At 43.0% G+C, this 17,500-nt stretch overlaps 1 protein-coding gene across 1 annotated transcript in view; it reads right to left on the bottom strand.

The window, feature by feature from the left end:
• The window catches only part of si:dkey-215k6.1 (transmembrane protein 132C), a 75,357-nt gene that overhangs the window by 56,835 nt on the left and 1,022 nt on the right, over nt 1–17,500 (bottom strand). The gene's annotated exons all lie outside the window — the stretch shown is intronic.

Raw genomic sequence — 17,500 nt, 5'->3', positions numbered from 1 at the left:
CTCAGGTACTCCCTCAGATCTACAGCACTGCTCCACTGGTCCCACCATCTCTCAGGGTAAGAGATAAGTTTACTACAAGACTCTTTTCTGTTCTGGCACCAAGGTGGTGGAAAGAACTTCCCCTAGAGGTCCGAACAGCTGAGTCACTGAGTCATCTTCAAACGACAATTGAAGACCTACTTCTTTATGAAAAACTTGAACTAGCACTTTCTCCCCTGTTTGTTGGATGTGTGTATATTTAAAAAAAAAAATTAAAAATAAAATAATTTAAACAATGTTTTAGGCTCATGGTATCTTAAGTCTGTAACCTAGTGAAATAGAGTTAATGTATTCAATGATAGAGACTTAAAAACACTTTGGTATGTCGCTCTGGATAAGAGAGTCTGTCACATGCTGTAAATGTAAATGCAGTAAGGGGTGCAGAGGGTCAGACAGTTTGGTCAGTAAGGGGTGCAGAAGGTCAGACAGTTTGGTCAGTAAGGGGTGCAGAAGGTCAGACAGTTTGGTCAGTAAGGGGTGCAGAAGGTCAGACAGTTTGGTCAGTAAGGGGTGCAGAAGGTCAGACAGTTTGGTCAGTAAGGGGTGCAGAAGGTCAGACAGTTTGGTCAGTAAGGGGTGCAGAGGGTCAGACAGTTTGGTCAGTAAGGGGTGCAGAAGGTCAGACAGTTTGGTCAGTAAGGGGTGCAGAGGGTCAGACAGTTTGGTCAGTAAGGGGTGCAGAAGGTCAGACAGGTTGGTCAGTAAGGGGTGCAGAAGGTCAGACAGTTTGGTCAGTAAGGGGTGCAGAGGGTCAGACAGTTTGGTCAGTAAGGGGTGCAGAGGGTCAGACAGTTTGGTCAGTAAGGGGTGCAGAGGGTCAGACAGTTTGGTCAGTAAGGGGTGCAGAAGGTCAGACAGTTTGGTCAGTAAGGGGTGCAGAGGGTCAGACAGTTTGGTCAGTAAGGGGTGCAGAAGGTCAGACAGTTTGGTCAGTAAGGGGTGCAGAGGGTCAGACAGTTTGGTCAGTAAGGGGTGCAGAGGGTCAGACAGTTTGGTCAGTAAGGGGTGCAGAAGGTCAGACAGTTTGGTCAGTAAGGGGTGCAGAAGGTCAGACAGTTTGGTCAGTAAGGGGTGCAGAGGGTCAGACAGTTTGGTCAGTAAGGGGTGCAGAAGGTCAGACAGTTTGGTCAGTAAGGGGTGCAGAGGGTCAGACAGTTTGGTCAGTAAGGGGTGCAGAAGGTCTGACAGCAACAGTAAGGGTTGCTGGATTCAGACTGCAGACATCTGGTCAGTGAACAGAGAGCAGCCTTGGTAACATGCATGGTCTCATAGGAAATTTACAAATTATTCAGATTATGCATTTCAGATTGTGGCCCACAAACCTAATAATACACTGCTTAGAAAGTATTCACAGATTTAGGTTAAATTAAATTCCATGAAATCCATCCCAGAGCCTCAAAAAGAATAAGCACAAGGTCACCAAGAAGTCACAGAGATGCTGCCAGCTCCCGAAGGATGTCACAACTCAGACAGATAGGCATGGGCAGGAAACTGTGAAGGACTTCAGAAGTGGCAAAGAAGAGTTTGTATTTCTTACGAAAAAAAGAGGGATAAAGAGAGGTAAACAGTAGCTTTGTTGTATATTAAAAATGTTTTCCAATACCTTTGTTGATAAAACTGCCATGTTTATGAATCTGATGATAAGACATCAGCCAGTCAGAGTGTCCTGGTTAGAACTGTTTAGAAAATCAAGTGTGGCATTGGTCAGAGAATAAAAGTGTGTTTCTGTGATGGTATAATCTCTCTGCCACTGATGGACAATAAATAACTTTCAAAACATCAGTGTAATGCTTACACTAGACCAGTTTGATCTGTTCTTTTGTGGATGTAGGATCATTTACAGATAAGACTCACACACAACACCTTTTCTCACCTGAGATCCCTGCTGCAGTAAACTCCTGATCCCTAAACTCTTACGACTGTCAACAAGAAGACGATGTACTGGTTGTCTCAGTAATATTTTGTTCTGGTGCAAGAAAAACAAGAAATAAAAAAGTATGTTGGAAGAACTGTTTGGGGAAATGCAGGCAGGAATGATCTGTTCTGCATAGAGAACTCAAGAAGAGAGAAAAGAAAATAATGTCATGTTGGGTTTTTTAGGTTATGTTTTCTGTTTGCTGTATTTTGCCCTTGACCACTCACACAAAGAAATAAACTGGATTCAGAGACATGCTGCACATTATAGCAGATGCATTTTCTGTCTCTTTCACTGTCACTTCATGGAACTGATGGATCGTAATTTCATAGTTTTTTAAATTTCAAAAATTTAATGAGCACAAGGATGTGTTTTTGATACAGACTACAAAGCTGTTCTGTAATTCACTCTAGATAAGGCATTGAACAGATGAATGAACAAATGAATGAACTTCTTTATTGTCATACAGTGGTACAAAGCAATGAAATGTGGTCAGTAGATCTTTAGACACTTTTAAAATCAAACTAATAGACAGGAGACAAATATATAGTGCCAGGGGCAGAACCTTGTAAGTGCCTCAGTACTGCAGTATGTTTGTGAGTTGAAAAAAAAATATGTACGATTATAATAATGTAAACATTGTAAAATGATCAAAAGGTTCTGAGTTTGAATCCCAGGTCCACACAGCAGCAGCTGCCGGGCCCCTGAGTAACGCCCTTAACACTGAATTGCTCAGTTGTATAAAATTAGATAAAATGCAGGTTGATCAGGGCATCTGCCAGGTGAGGGCCAGTTGAAGGCCGGGCGAGGGCCAGGTGAGGGCCAGTTGAAGGCCAGGTGAGGGCCAGTTGAAGGCCAGGTGAGGGCCAGGTGAGGGCCAGTTGAAGGCAGGGCGAGGGCCATTTGAAGGCCGGGCGAGGGCCAGGCAAGGGCCAGGTGAGGGCCAGGTGAGGGCCAAGATGCACCCCTGCACCCCTTTCAGTCTCTCAAAACACTTCATCATTATTGGAGTGATGAAGTTTAACTGCTGTTAAATGTAAATGCAGGTGATTCACACAATGTGATTCATCTTCAAGAATTTCAAACATGAATCTGTGGGAGCTCACAGACTGAGAAAAATCATCTCGCTAAACTGCTCACGCTACACAAGCAGTTGCCAAAGCAGTGTACAGTGATTTATCACCAAAGTTTCAGGTCCCAAAAATCTGCACCAGGTAAACCGGAGCTCATGTACTGTTAACTCAGCATCATCATACACCATACAGTGCTTTAACACAGAGTAAACTGTTTAAACCAGCATTGTAATAATCAGGAAGGTCATGAAGATTTAGAGTTTAACCACACTTTCATTGTCAAATCTAAGTTGTACATTTTAATAGTAATTTCAAAAGATGTGTTTCCTTTCAGGTAAAGGTGAAGTCTGCAGTCTGAGAGAGGATTACATCAGTATGAGGAAACATGTTGATTGTATATATAAGTCCTGACATCTCCAGTAAAGTAAAGATCAGCATGCTGGGAAATATTCCTTTTGTGTTCCTAGTTTGATAAACTGTCTGAGAGCTTTAATAGCCACTGAGGAAAGATGGAATAAAAAACTCTCATGAGATCATGGTGACGAAGATCTCTGGAATCACCTTCAGCTGAAAACAGCAGAGCACTCAAGAGAGAAGATTCAGTAATGTGATAAGGGTGAAAGACGGACTGGAAAGGAAAGCATGGCTACCACTCTGTCCATCACTTCAGATAAAAAAATGGAGACTGGAGATCAGTCTGTAATTGCCTGTGTCAAGGTTAAGGGGAAGTGCGAGAGCGGCAGGTTTAAGAGCAGCATGAAAAGAACCAGAAAACAGACGTGTATTCATCAGATGAACCAGTGGAGTAGAGATGATGGGTGCAGAACATGAAGCTAGGATCAAGCTGACAGACCACAGAGGTAATGAGTTTGGGGAGCTGAGGTCTACAGCAGGAAACAGAAAGGTCTCAAGTTTAAACAGTAATTCACATTAAACACCAGAAAATTAATCTTTCTACAACAAAGACTTTTTGTTCAATACAACAAATTCACCTCAAATTAAAAATGAAGCAAATCGTCTCATTTAAAAAGAGCAGAACAAGAATGTGTTTACTGAGAGAAGGTGAACAAGCAAAACATCAGGAACATCTGCACCTCCACTCGACTTCACACACTCCAAGCTTTCACAGAGATGACATCAACAAATACAGGTAAAAATACATTATATTTATATTTGTCTCAAGTAAGTGTCACAACTCATCAGAATCATTCACCTAAAATTCTCCATTAATAACTCACTTATTCAGGTGGGATTAAAGATTACAGCATATTAAAACGTTTATCAAATGAACAGGAGAAGAAACCTGAGACATGAGAGTCATGTGACCTAATAATGTCTGGCCACGCCCCCTACACCAAGCAATTATTAAAATGTTTTGAAAACTAATTTCATCAGAATACTTTGTCTCTCAGATCCCTTCTGACACTGTTGGGCCCCTAATCAAGGCCCCTAAGCCTCTCTGCTCCAGGGGACTGTATCATGGCTGACCCTGTGCTCTGGCCGTAACTTCCTAGGGTGGGATATGCAAAGAAAAGGATGTCACTGTGCTGGAATGTGTATGTGAGAAAATAAAGTCGTCTTCTTCTTCTTCTTCTTCTTCTTCTTCTTCTTCTTCTTCTTCTTCTTCTTCTTGTAATCAGTGCACAACTTAACCAAAGAGGGAACCAGGAACAGGAGAACACAATCAGAGAAACAACCAATGATAGAACAGAGGTGGAGACAAGACCAAGAACAGGTCTATTGCCATGGAAATGCATCATGATGAGAGAAACTATGACATTGTAGTAGAAAGAGATTATGTTGAGGCTGATGTTAAAGCACAGCTCAGTGTCAGGAAACAGGAAGAGTGTCAGGTTTGGACTTGATCTCCATTAAAAACTTGTAAAGCATTTGTTTACCATTAAAAACACTTTGTGTCTGCACTGTCGCCTCTGCAATCAGTTTCATCACACCTATACACACCCATTGGTTTTCCGAGCACAGAGAGGAAGCATGGCTGCTGTGGACAGAACAACATCGTCAGCTATCAGCGTTAATTTCCAGCCCTGAACACTGAAGTGGAAAATCGATTAACTCTACTTCAGGGAGTAAATAAAGAAAAACCATCAACTCCACTCACATTTATTGTTTCTGCATTTTAAATGGACTAGAAGCTACTTTTACTGTGTGTGTGTGTGTGTGTGTGTGTGTGTGTGTGTGTGTGTGTGTGTGTGTGTGTGTGTTTAAAGAGTCATTTTAAATAAGCCCAACAGAAAAGACCACAGAAAATAAAGAACACAAAGAGACAATAGTTTGAAAGAGAGACAATGTTACACACTCTCTCTCTCTCACACACACACACACACACACACACACACACACACACAGGGTGGATGGAAAGTGTCCAAGGAAGTGACCTTTATGGACTAAACACACACACACACACACACACACACACACACACACACAGGGAGTACTCCTAATGAATAAATAACATGAAGAATTTGCATGACACTAAATAACGTTTCTCTCTCTGTGTCAATAGAGACATCACCACGGAGACTGATGACACCCTCCAACACACACACACACACACACACACACACACACACACACACACCCTTCCTACCAAGCTGCACCTGACAGATAAGCGCATCCATACTCTATCCATCCTCTGGTCTGAAAAACCTCTCCATCACATCTCTCTCTCTCTCTCTGTCTCTCTCTCTCCCTCTCTCTCTCTCTCTCTCTCTCTCTGTGTGTGTGTGTATGTCTCTGTAACGTGAGTGTGTGTTGGTGTGTGTTTATAGTGAGTGTATGTGAGTCTTCTGATTGGTCAGCTGCTCTAAGGGCTTTTGTGACATCATCAGCTGTGTGAATTTAAATTCTTTAACATTCCTTCACATTCCAGAGAAAGATTCACACTTTAAAATATCACATATTTATTATTAATAAACAGCTCCACTGAGGTCCTTTGGACGTCTACACACTCTTCCAATATACACCATGTCTCCAGCAGCACCCTATCAGACTGTGTACATGATGTTTTTACACACAGTTTCTGCTCTTTACACATTTTGTCTTTCACATTTCAGTCACATGCTGTTTTACACAATACATTACAACACCTTATATAACTGCTGCTATAATACTAATGTGTTCATTACAGGATTCCTGCACATGTACTATAGAATATACAGTGTGTACACTGGTCAGTGCTGCTTTTGGGTAATGTCTTTTGTGTAATGTCTTGTATTGTTTGTCCTACACTGTCTTTTGTCTACACTGTCTTTTGTCCTGACTGTTTTTTGGCCTGTGCTGTCTTTTGTCCTAAACTGTCTTTTGTCTTCACAGTGTTTTGTCCTACACTGTCTTTTTCTCTGTCTTTTGTCCTACACTGTCTTTTTCTCTGTCTTTTGTCCTGTGTCTCACACTGTGTACAGCAGGTTTTACAGATACACTTTATGTGTCTAAGACTTCAGTCCTTATGTCTGTGATGTTCTGTGTAGCTCCCTGGTCCTGGTCCTGGAGGAACGTTGTGTCACGTCACTGTGTACTGTGTCACATATATATGGTGTAAATGACAATAAAAACTTCTTGACTTGTGTGGTGTTGCTTTAACGTGTCACAGAAACAGAAATTATTCTGTTCTGACCTTAAAGTTTCTCTGGTTTAACTTTACAAGGAGCATGTGGGTGTGGCCTAACACACAGCTATATTGCATTTGTAAATGTCCTGTTACAGGACAAGAGTGACATCTCCAACCACAACCAACACAAACAAACACTGGGGGAGTTGTGTTTGGTAAGGATCACTTACCAGAGAGAGAGAGAGAGAGATAGAGAAAGAGAGAGAGAGAGAGAGAGAGAGAGAGAGAGAGAGAGAGAGAGAGAGAGAGATTATGACTGGTGGTGTTTATTGTAAGTGTTTGTTACCTTTTTGGACCCCTTTATCATGTGTAATGTTGCACCAATATAAAACAGTTCAGCACAAGCCCAGACATTTTTAGGGTCATGATTGAGGACAATGTCCCGTCCAGAGACAAACTGTGTCGTGTTGAGGTTTTGTTCAAACCCACCATCGAAAATACCCTCTGGGCCTCAGCATTAGAATGTGGAAGCATTAAACCCAAGGCTGCTTGTTCTGAGCAGGTGTTGTCAGTGACCCGGGGCCCCCTGGCACCATCTCAGGGCCCCCAGTTTGAGAACCACTGGCCCTAGACTACATGTTCTGAGCAGGTGTTGTCAGTGAACCACAGACTGATGTTTATTAAGGTGAAACAAAGACATAAAGCAAAAGCAAATGTGCAGAGGCTGATGGGAAGTGTAGTTTGAAGCTGTGTGAAATTTTAGCATTAGCACTTTTTTATTTAATAACACCTGCACATGTATTCCTTTTTCTCAACAATAAGCTTTTTTTTCAATTGTTGTCATGGCAACAGAACAACTCTTCGATTCCAGCATGTCTTTAGGAGCCGACATGTGAAAGCTCCTCAGTTTTAGTTCCAGCAGCATGTTGAAGTTATGATACACACCCAGTGTGCCCTGTCTATAAAGGAGTTAAGTGTGTAAGTGTGTTTGCGTGTGTGCGTGAATGTGTATGAGTGTGTGTGTGTGTGTGTGTGTGTGTGTGTGTGTGAGTGCATGTGTGTGTGTGTCAGTGCATGTGTGTGTGTGTGTGAGTGCGTGTGTGTGTGCATGTGTGTGTGAGCGTGCGTGTGTGTGTGTGCAAGTGCATGTGTGTGTGAGTGCATGTGCGTGTGAGCGCCTGTGTGTGTGTGAGTGCGTGTGTGTGTGCATGTGTGCGTGTGTGTGTGTGTGTGTGTGTGCGTGTGTGTGTGAGCGTGCGTGTGTGTGTGTGCATGTGCATGTGAGTGCCTGTGTGTGTGTGAGTGCGTGTGTGTGTGCATGTGTGCGTGTGTGTGTGTGTGCGTGTGTGTGTGAGCGCGCGTGTGTGTGTGTGAGATCCTGTCATTATCATCAGCTTGTTTTCGTCACAAATGCAGAGCAAATGAAATGAGGCTTTGTACAGAAAAAGCTGATGATGACTTCTAACAGCCTCTCTGTCTATCAGTAACTCTCTGTCAGTGTGTGTGTGTGTGTGTGTGTGTGTGTGTGTGTGTGTGTGTGTGTCTGTGTGTGTGTCTGTGTGTGTGTGTGTGTGTGTGTGTGTGTATCAGCAGGGCTTCATATCTAATTCTGTCCTCTCAGTCTGAGTCTTGGCATCTCTTCATCATCAGCTGCTTCACTTACACACACACACATACACACACACACACACACACACACACACCAGGACACGGACCTTTCCATGGAGAGAGGAATAGACTGTCTGTGTGTGTGTGTGTGTGTGTGTGAGGCTGCCATATGGTTAGCAGTGTGTGTCTGAGGTTAAAAAAGACAGAAGAACAACAAAAGTAGAAGAAACAAAGGCACAGAGGCCACACCTCTTTTAGTGAGAGTGACAGGTACAGAGGCCACACCTCTTTTAGTGAGAGTGACAGGTACAGAGGCCACACCTCTTTTAGTGAGAGTGACAGGTACAGAGGCCACACCTCTTTTAGTGAGAGTGACAGGTACAGAGGCCACACCTCTTTTAGTGAGAGTGACAGGTACAGAGGCCACACCTCTTTTAGTGAGAGTGACAGGTACAGAGGCCACACCTCTTTTAGTGAGAGTGACAGGTACAGAGGCCACACCTCTTTTAGTGAGAGTGACAGGTACAGAGGCCACACCTCTTTTAGTGAGAGTGACAGGTACAGAGGCCACACCTCGTTTAGTGAGGGTGACAGGTACAGAGGCCACACCTCTTTTAGTGAGAGTGATAGGTACAGAGTCCACACCTCTTTTAGTGAGAGTGACAGGTACAGAGGCCACACCTCTTTTAGTGAGAGTGATAGGTACAAAGGCCACTCCTCTTTTAGTGAGAGTGACAGGTACAGAGGCCACACCTCTTTTAGTGAGAGTGACAGGTACAGAGGCCACACCTCTTTTAGTGAGAGTGACAGGTACAGAAGCTCCAGGAGTGATAAACCTTCTGAAGGTAGAACCACTAGGTTTAGAAATGTAGATTTCATGTAGTTCTCCTGAGGGTTCTCCTCCTTCACTGTGTGCAGAACCCACTCTCACTCCTCCACCTGAAACCCACTCCAGCACTGAGCTCCCTCTGAGACTATCCTTTCTCTGCCTGAGCCCTGATTACCCATAATCCTCTGGACCTAATGCCCACCTTACACTAAACCACCTCTTCCTGTTACAGCAGAGGGCGTGGCCTGGTCTCTTTATACCTCCCACGTCACTTCCTTTCTCGTTTGCATAATGTTTACATAATTAACTTTAGCAGACAAAGCAAATTACTGTGTTTTGTTTTTATAGATTACTCAAAGAAAACAATTAACATTTAAATCATTATCTAAAGATTAAAGTCATTGAAATGTTTCTTAAAACAGAGAAATTCTGTAAGACCTAACATTTATTATTGTGTAAGTGCACTGTGGTGTGACTGGTTAGTGCAAGTCATAGTGCTACATACTGCTCATGTTGTAGAAGCTACTTAGTGCACTTCATAGTGCTACATACTGCTCATGTTGTAGAAGCTACTTAGTGCACTTCATAGTGCTACATACTGCTCGTGTTGTAGAAGCTACTTAGTGCACTTCATAGTGCTACATACTGCTCGTGTTGTAGACTCTACTTAGTGCACGTCATAGTGCTACATACTGCTCGTGTTGTAGACTCTACTTAGTGCACGTCATAGTGCTACATACTGCTCATGTTGTAGAAGCTATTTAGTGCACTTCATAGTGCTACATACTGCTCGTGTTGTAGACTCTACGTAGTGCACGTCATAGTGCTACATACTGCTCGTGTTGTAGACTCTACTTAGTGCAAGTCATAGTGCTACATACTGCTCGTGTTGTAGAAGCTACTTAGTGCACTTCATAGTGCCACATACTGCTCGTGTTGTAGACTCTACGTAGTGCACGTCATAGTGCTACATACTGCTCGTGTTGTAGACTCTATTTAGTGCACGTCATAGTGCTACATACTGCTCGTGTTGTAGACTCTATTTAGTGCACGTCATAGTGATACATACTGCTCGTGTTGTAGACTCTACTTAGTGCACTTCATAGTGCTACATACTGCTCGTGTTGTAGACTCTACTTAGTGCACTTCATAGTGCTACATACTGCTCATGTTGTAGAAGCTACTTAGTGCACTTCATAGTGCTACATACTGCTCGTGTTGTAGACTCTACTTAGTGCACTTCATAGTGCTACATACTGCTCGTGTTGTAGACTCTACTTAGTGCACTTCAGGTCCACTATCACTATTATTTGGGATTGAGCCACAGTGTAAATTCAGCAGGAACAACAGCACTCAGGACTCAGCACTCAGCAGTCAGGAACAAATCCATTACAGCTTCAGAAATATCTTTAAAATAAAAAAAACTGACATAAAAATAGACGTTAATCAAAAAGTTACAGAGTCGATGTAGCGCAATATTCCTGACCCGGAGAGACGGAGAGATAAAAAAGGAACAATCATTAATATGACTGTTATTCATCCGTAATTACTTCTCTATCCATCCCTCCATTACCCTAATGACACTCTGTGTGTGTGTGTGTGTGTGTGTGTTTGTGTGTGTTTGTGTGTATAGACCCACACAAACTCATCTACACAAACACTCCACTGTTAACACACACACACACACTCAGCTATTGTTCCTCATTGGACACATGGCTGTTGGAGAGAGGGAGAGAGAGACGATGGCACTGACAGCACTTAGGCTGCACTCCAAACACCAACACACACACACGCACACACACACGCACACACACACACACACACACACACACACACACACACACACACACACACACACTTCAAATGTAGGAAATGAGTGAAACAGGAGATGAGAAGAGCCCCCTACATGCTTTCTCTCTAATGATGTTTGTGTGTGTGTGTGTGTGTGTGTGTGTGTGTGTGTGTTCTCTCAGCACTGACACATTAATGAAGTGTAGCAGCTTGCTAACCTCGTTAGCATTTTCTCATCAGCATCTGAGAACTGGCCGTTATTTAGAGAAACAGATCATACCATATGGGAGCTTATTAAGTTACTAAATACCTCGACTAATCCACTGATTAATCCCCTAATTTGGTGATTAATAATTACTTTGTGTGTATGTGTGTGTGTGTGTGTGTGTGTGTGTGTGTGTGTGTTTATGTGACAGACCAGATGCAAAATTTACACACATTTCATCTACTCATCTAAGCACAGTTAACAGCAGTCTTCCATATATGGACATGTGGGTGTGGCTTTAAGTCAGAAGTGAACAGATTTCATGTTTTTATATTATTTAATATACAGTTATATAATTTCACACACATTTATATCCGCTATACGATTTACAGTAAAATGAAACTCCTCCTCTTTAAACTGCACGTATAGAAACTATATAAATAACAGAAGCATTAGAATATGATATAGAGTTAAAGACCAGCCATTAGATTGATTTACATATTCATGAATGTGGATGTTCACTGGATCAGACACACAGAGCATCAGAATCTGACTTTAATAATCAGATTATATTCATTCACCATCATGTACTAAAGAGGATCAGTCAAAACTGGGGTCATAAGGTCAATAAAGGGCAGTGATAAGGGGCAACAACATGCCTGAAGGGCAACAATGCAGGGGCAGTAATCTCACACACACACAAACACACACACACACAGACACAAACAAACACACACACACACAGACACAAACAAACACACACACAGACACAAACAAACACACACACACAGACACAAACAAACACACACACACAGACACACACACAAACACATACACACAAACACACACACAGACACACACACAAACACACATTTTGTAAAGCTGTTGAGTGTTAAAAGCTCAGTGCTAAAAGGATTTTCTCCAGTGAATGTGCTTTTAATGGAGGATGTAATTCTCTCAAAATAGAAAAAACATACACACAAACACACACAAACACACAAACACAAACACACACAAACACACAAACACAAACACATACACACAAACACACAAACACACAAACACAAACACACAAACACAAACACATACACACAAACACAAACACATACACACAAACACACACACACAAACACAAACACATACACACAAACACACACACAAACACACAAACACAAACACATACACACAAACACACACACAAACACACAAACACAAACACATACACACAAACACACAAACACATACACACAAACACACACACAAACACAAACACATACACACAAACACAAACACACAAACACATACACACAAACACACACACAAACACACAAACACAAACACATACACACAAACACACACAAACACATACACACAAACACACACACACACAAACATACACACAAACACACACACAAACACACAAACACAAACACATACACACAAACACATACACACAAACACACACACAAACACACAAACACAAACACATACACACAAACACACAAACACATACACACAAACACATACACACAAACACACACAAACACATACACACAAACACACACACAAACACACACACACAAACATACACACAAACACACACAATCACGCACAAACACACACACAGACACAAACACGCACACACACAGATACAAACACGCACCAATACAAACACACACAGACGCAAACACACACAAACACACACACAAACATACACACAAACACACACACAAACACACACAAACACACACAAACACACACACAAACACACACAGACACAAACACACACACACACATATACAAACACAGACGCAAACACACACAGACACAAACACACACACACAGACACAAACACACACACATACAAACACACACAGATACAAACACACACATACAAACACACACAGACACACCCACAAACAAACACACAGACACAAACACACACACAGACACAAACACACACACAGACACAAACGCACACACACATACAAACACACACACACAGACACAATAATACTTATTGTCTGTGAGTGTGTGTGTGTGTGTGTGGGGGGGGGGGGTCAAGGCTTTGTCTGGATGCTTTTAAGAGCTGAGTAGACTTTACCTGATCCATTTAAAGCCAAGTAATCCCTAACACACACACACACACACACATACACACACACATGCTTATCTTGTTTGACGAGGCTAAATGAAGGAACTACTTTATCTTCTCTAGCTGGTATTCAGTCTGAGTAACTCTGCTAAACTTCTGAACACTCAGCATTTATAAACTGTGTAAATTCTGTTACGTAGGAGAAAATATTTGTTTTTAAATTGATTTGACGTTTATATTGATGTCGTACGGAACAGCAGCAGTAGTTCTGTGTAAAATTCTGAGGATGTGTGTGATAAACTAGCTAAATGTTGCCATGGGAACAGTGTGGGATTTGACCGTACAGCTTTCTACAGTTTTTAATCATTTGATTATTTTCTGTTTCATTTTCATTAATTAATTATTAAACTTATTATCTGTGTGTCACTGTGATGAAGTGTGCGACTGATTTACACAACAGTCACCAGCGCTCAGGCCACACCCACACCTGATCTACACACCTGACACTAGCTCAGAGAGGCGTGAGGAGTTTATAAGCCTTGTTTCAGCTGTGAAGGATTTCTCCCCCGCACCTGAACGCTGTACTCAGGACCACTTTACTCCTAGACGACGAGACACCGTGTGTGTTTGGGGTTCTGGCGTACGTACGTGTCTGAGGCGATGGTGACGGACAGTCTCAGGGTCGTCACCAAGAGAGAGACATCTGACACGTCTGAGTGGGAGATAAAATGATCTCACTGACTCTTACTGATAGAGACGGGAATAAAGACACCATCCTCCACCGGTCTGAGGGAGCCAAGCCAATAAAACACTCTCCTGTAAAGTCACATGACCACCCACTCACACAAACCCCGCCCACTTCAACATGAATAAACTCCAAACATTTATTCTTTTAGAATGAGCTGCTACTGTAAAGCAGAGCACACATTCCCTATACCCTACTCCATACACCCTATACCCTATACCCTATACCCTACTCCGTATACCCTACTCCCTATACCCTACTCCCTATACCATATATCCTACTCCCTATACCCTACTCCCTTTATCCTACTCCCTTTACTATATTCCCTTTACCCTACTCCCTATACCCTACTCCCTATACCCTATACCCTACTCCCTATACCCTACTCCCTTTACCCTACACCCTACTCCCTTTACCCTATACCCTACTCCCTTTACCCTATACCCTACTCCCTATACCTTACTCCCTTTACCCTATACCCTACTCCCTTTACCCTACTCCCTTTACTATATTCCCTTTACCCTACTCCCTATACCCTACTCCCTTTACCCTACTCCCTTTACCCTACTCCCTATACCCTACTCCCTTTACCCTATACCCTTTACCCTATACCCTACTCCCTTTACCATACTCCCTATACCCTATACCCTTTACCCTATACCCTACTCCCTTTACCATACTCCCTATACCCTATACCCTTTACCCTATACCCTACTCCCTTTACCCTATACACACACACAGGCAGAGGAATTTGTAAATGTCACAGAGAAGTTTAAAAGGATTGAGTGTAAATCCATTTTTAGTGGGTGTGTCCCAGGGGATTATGGGAGTTTTTCCTCTCAGAGCGATCAGCTCTCTTAACGAGTTCTAACGATCTTCACTGCCTATCCAAGTGCACACTACAAAGTGCTAATGAGAGTGAAAGAGAGAGAGACAGAGAGAGAGTAAGAGAGAGAAAGAGAGAGAGAGAGAGAGAGAGAGAGAGAGAGAGAGAGACAGAGAGAGAGTAAGAGAGAGAGAGAGAGAGAGAGAGAGACAGAGAGAGAGTAAGAGAGAGAGAGAGAGAGACAGACAGAGAGTAAGAGAGAGAAAGAGAGAGAGAGAGAGAGAGAGAGAGAGAGAGAGAGACAGAGAGAGAGTAAGAGAGAGAGAGAGAGAGAGAGAGAGGAGGGGGAGCGACTGTGTATAAGAGAATCAGAGAGACATTAAGGCTAAATCAGCAATTTCCTGGTGCATTTTGGGATACTAGAGGACTGACAGTGACACAGTAGCAGTCAGAACCTGTGTGTGTGTGTGTGTGTGTGTGTGTGTGTGTGTGTGTGTAACCTCAATGTCACCCCATCTCTCCTGTATTCAGTAGGGAGCGTCTCAGTGGATCTGACATGCTGAAGGAAGGAAGTGTGTGAGGACGCATAAGAAAGTGGAGATTTATAGATTTAGAATCGGGACACGGCCCAAACCGCAGTGCACTCCAGAGTCTCACTTGGAAAAGTGTGCTGCGTTTTCCATCAGCTGCATTCACACCTCAATATTAGGAATAGAAGCAACATGACATCATCAACAGTCACAGGATGCGTCCCAAATTACCATACAAACACCCGAGGTAAGGAAATAATACAATAACACAGATGACTACACACACACCACACACACACACCACACACTCATCACACACTCATCACACACTCATCACACACACATCACACACGAGACACTCATCACACACACATCACACACTCATCACACACACAAGACACTCATCACACACACATCACACACTCATCACACACACATCACACACATCACACACTCATCACACACTCATCACACACACAAGACTCATATCACACACACACACCACACACTCATCACACACGAGACACTCATCACACACATCACACACATGACTCTCATCACACACACACCACACACTCATCACACACTCATCACACACACACATCACACACGAGACACTCATCACACTCATCACACACACATCACACTCATCACACACTCATCACACACACATTACACACATCACACACTCATCACACACTCATCACGCACACAAGACTCATATCACACACACACACCACACACTCATCACACACGAGACACTCATCACACACATCACACACAAGACTCTCATCACACACACACCACACACTCATCACACACTCATCACACACGAGACACTCATCACACTCATCACACACACATCACACTCATCACACACGAGACACTCATCACACACATCACACACTCATCACACACACATCACACTCATCACACACACACATCACACACTCATCACACACACATCACACACACATCACACAGACATCACACACACATCACACACTCATCACACACACGAGACACTCATCACACACACATCACACACACATGAGACACTCCTCACAAATCACACACACCACATACATCACACACACACATCAAACACACCGCACATCAGACACTCATCACACATATCACACACACATCACACACACATCACACACACCACACAGTCATGTTTGTCTTATTGTCTGTAAATAATTATTCAGCAAAATAAATAAATAATAATTCCTCTCAGTGTTTTTATCCTGACGGTGTTTATTCTTCACTTTAACGTTGTTGACGTTTCTACACACTGCATTAGAATTCAGAATATAGATATTGTTTACACTTCACTGTAACTTCACATCCTGTGTAAGGCATCATGGGAATATTCTGTCTGCATCACTGCTCAGTGTGTTCGTGTTCCATCTGTGGCTCGGCCCGACCGTCTGGGTCCACTCATGAATAATGTAGGATTCTGATTACTGCTCTCCAATCGCTTTAAGTTTTGGTACCGGAGTCATATTGTGCTTAATAAAAATCTGTGTCAACTGTCAGGAAGCACTAGAGCCCCCCACTGCCCCCACCCAATACACACACACACACACACACACACACAGTCACACACACACACAATCACACACACACACAGTCACACACACACACAATCACACACACACACACAGTCACACACACACACACACACACAGTCACACACACACACACACACACACACACACACACAGTCACACACACACACAGTCACACACACACACACACACACACACAGTCACACACACACACACACACACAGTCACACACACACACACACACACACACACACACACACACACAGTCACACACACACAGTCACACACACACACAGTCACACACACACAGTCACACACACACACACACACAGTCACACACACACACACACACACAGTCACACACACACACACAGTCACACACACACACAGTCACACACACACAATCACACACACACACACAATCACACACACACACACAGTCACACACACACACACACACAGTCACACACACACACACACACACACACACACACACACACACACAGTCACACACACACACACAGTCACAGTCACACACACACACACACACACACACACACACACACAGTCACACACACACACACACACACCCAGGCAGATGCCCCCCATTCCCCCCTTCTTCCTCTCAGCAGATCCTCAGAGTTTTTAAAAATAAAGTTACTTTGAGCTCTGACTCCAAATTCCTCCTCACATTTATCACCT

The sequence above is a fragment of the Tachysurus vachellii genome, chromosome 12 (assembly GCF_030014155.1).
Source record: "Tachysurus vachellii isolate PV-2020 chromosome 12, HZAU_Pvac_v1, whole genome shotgun sequence".
NCBI lineage: Eukaryota > Metazoa > Chordata > Actinopteri > Siluriformes > Bagridae > Tachysurus > Tachysurus vachellii.
The sequence above is the reverse complement of the archived record's forward strand: the minus strand, read 5'-3'. Positions and strand labels throughout refer to the sequence as shown.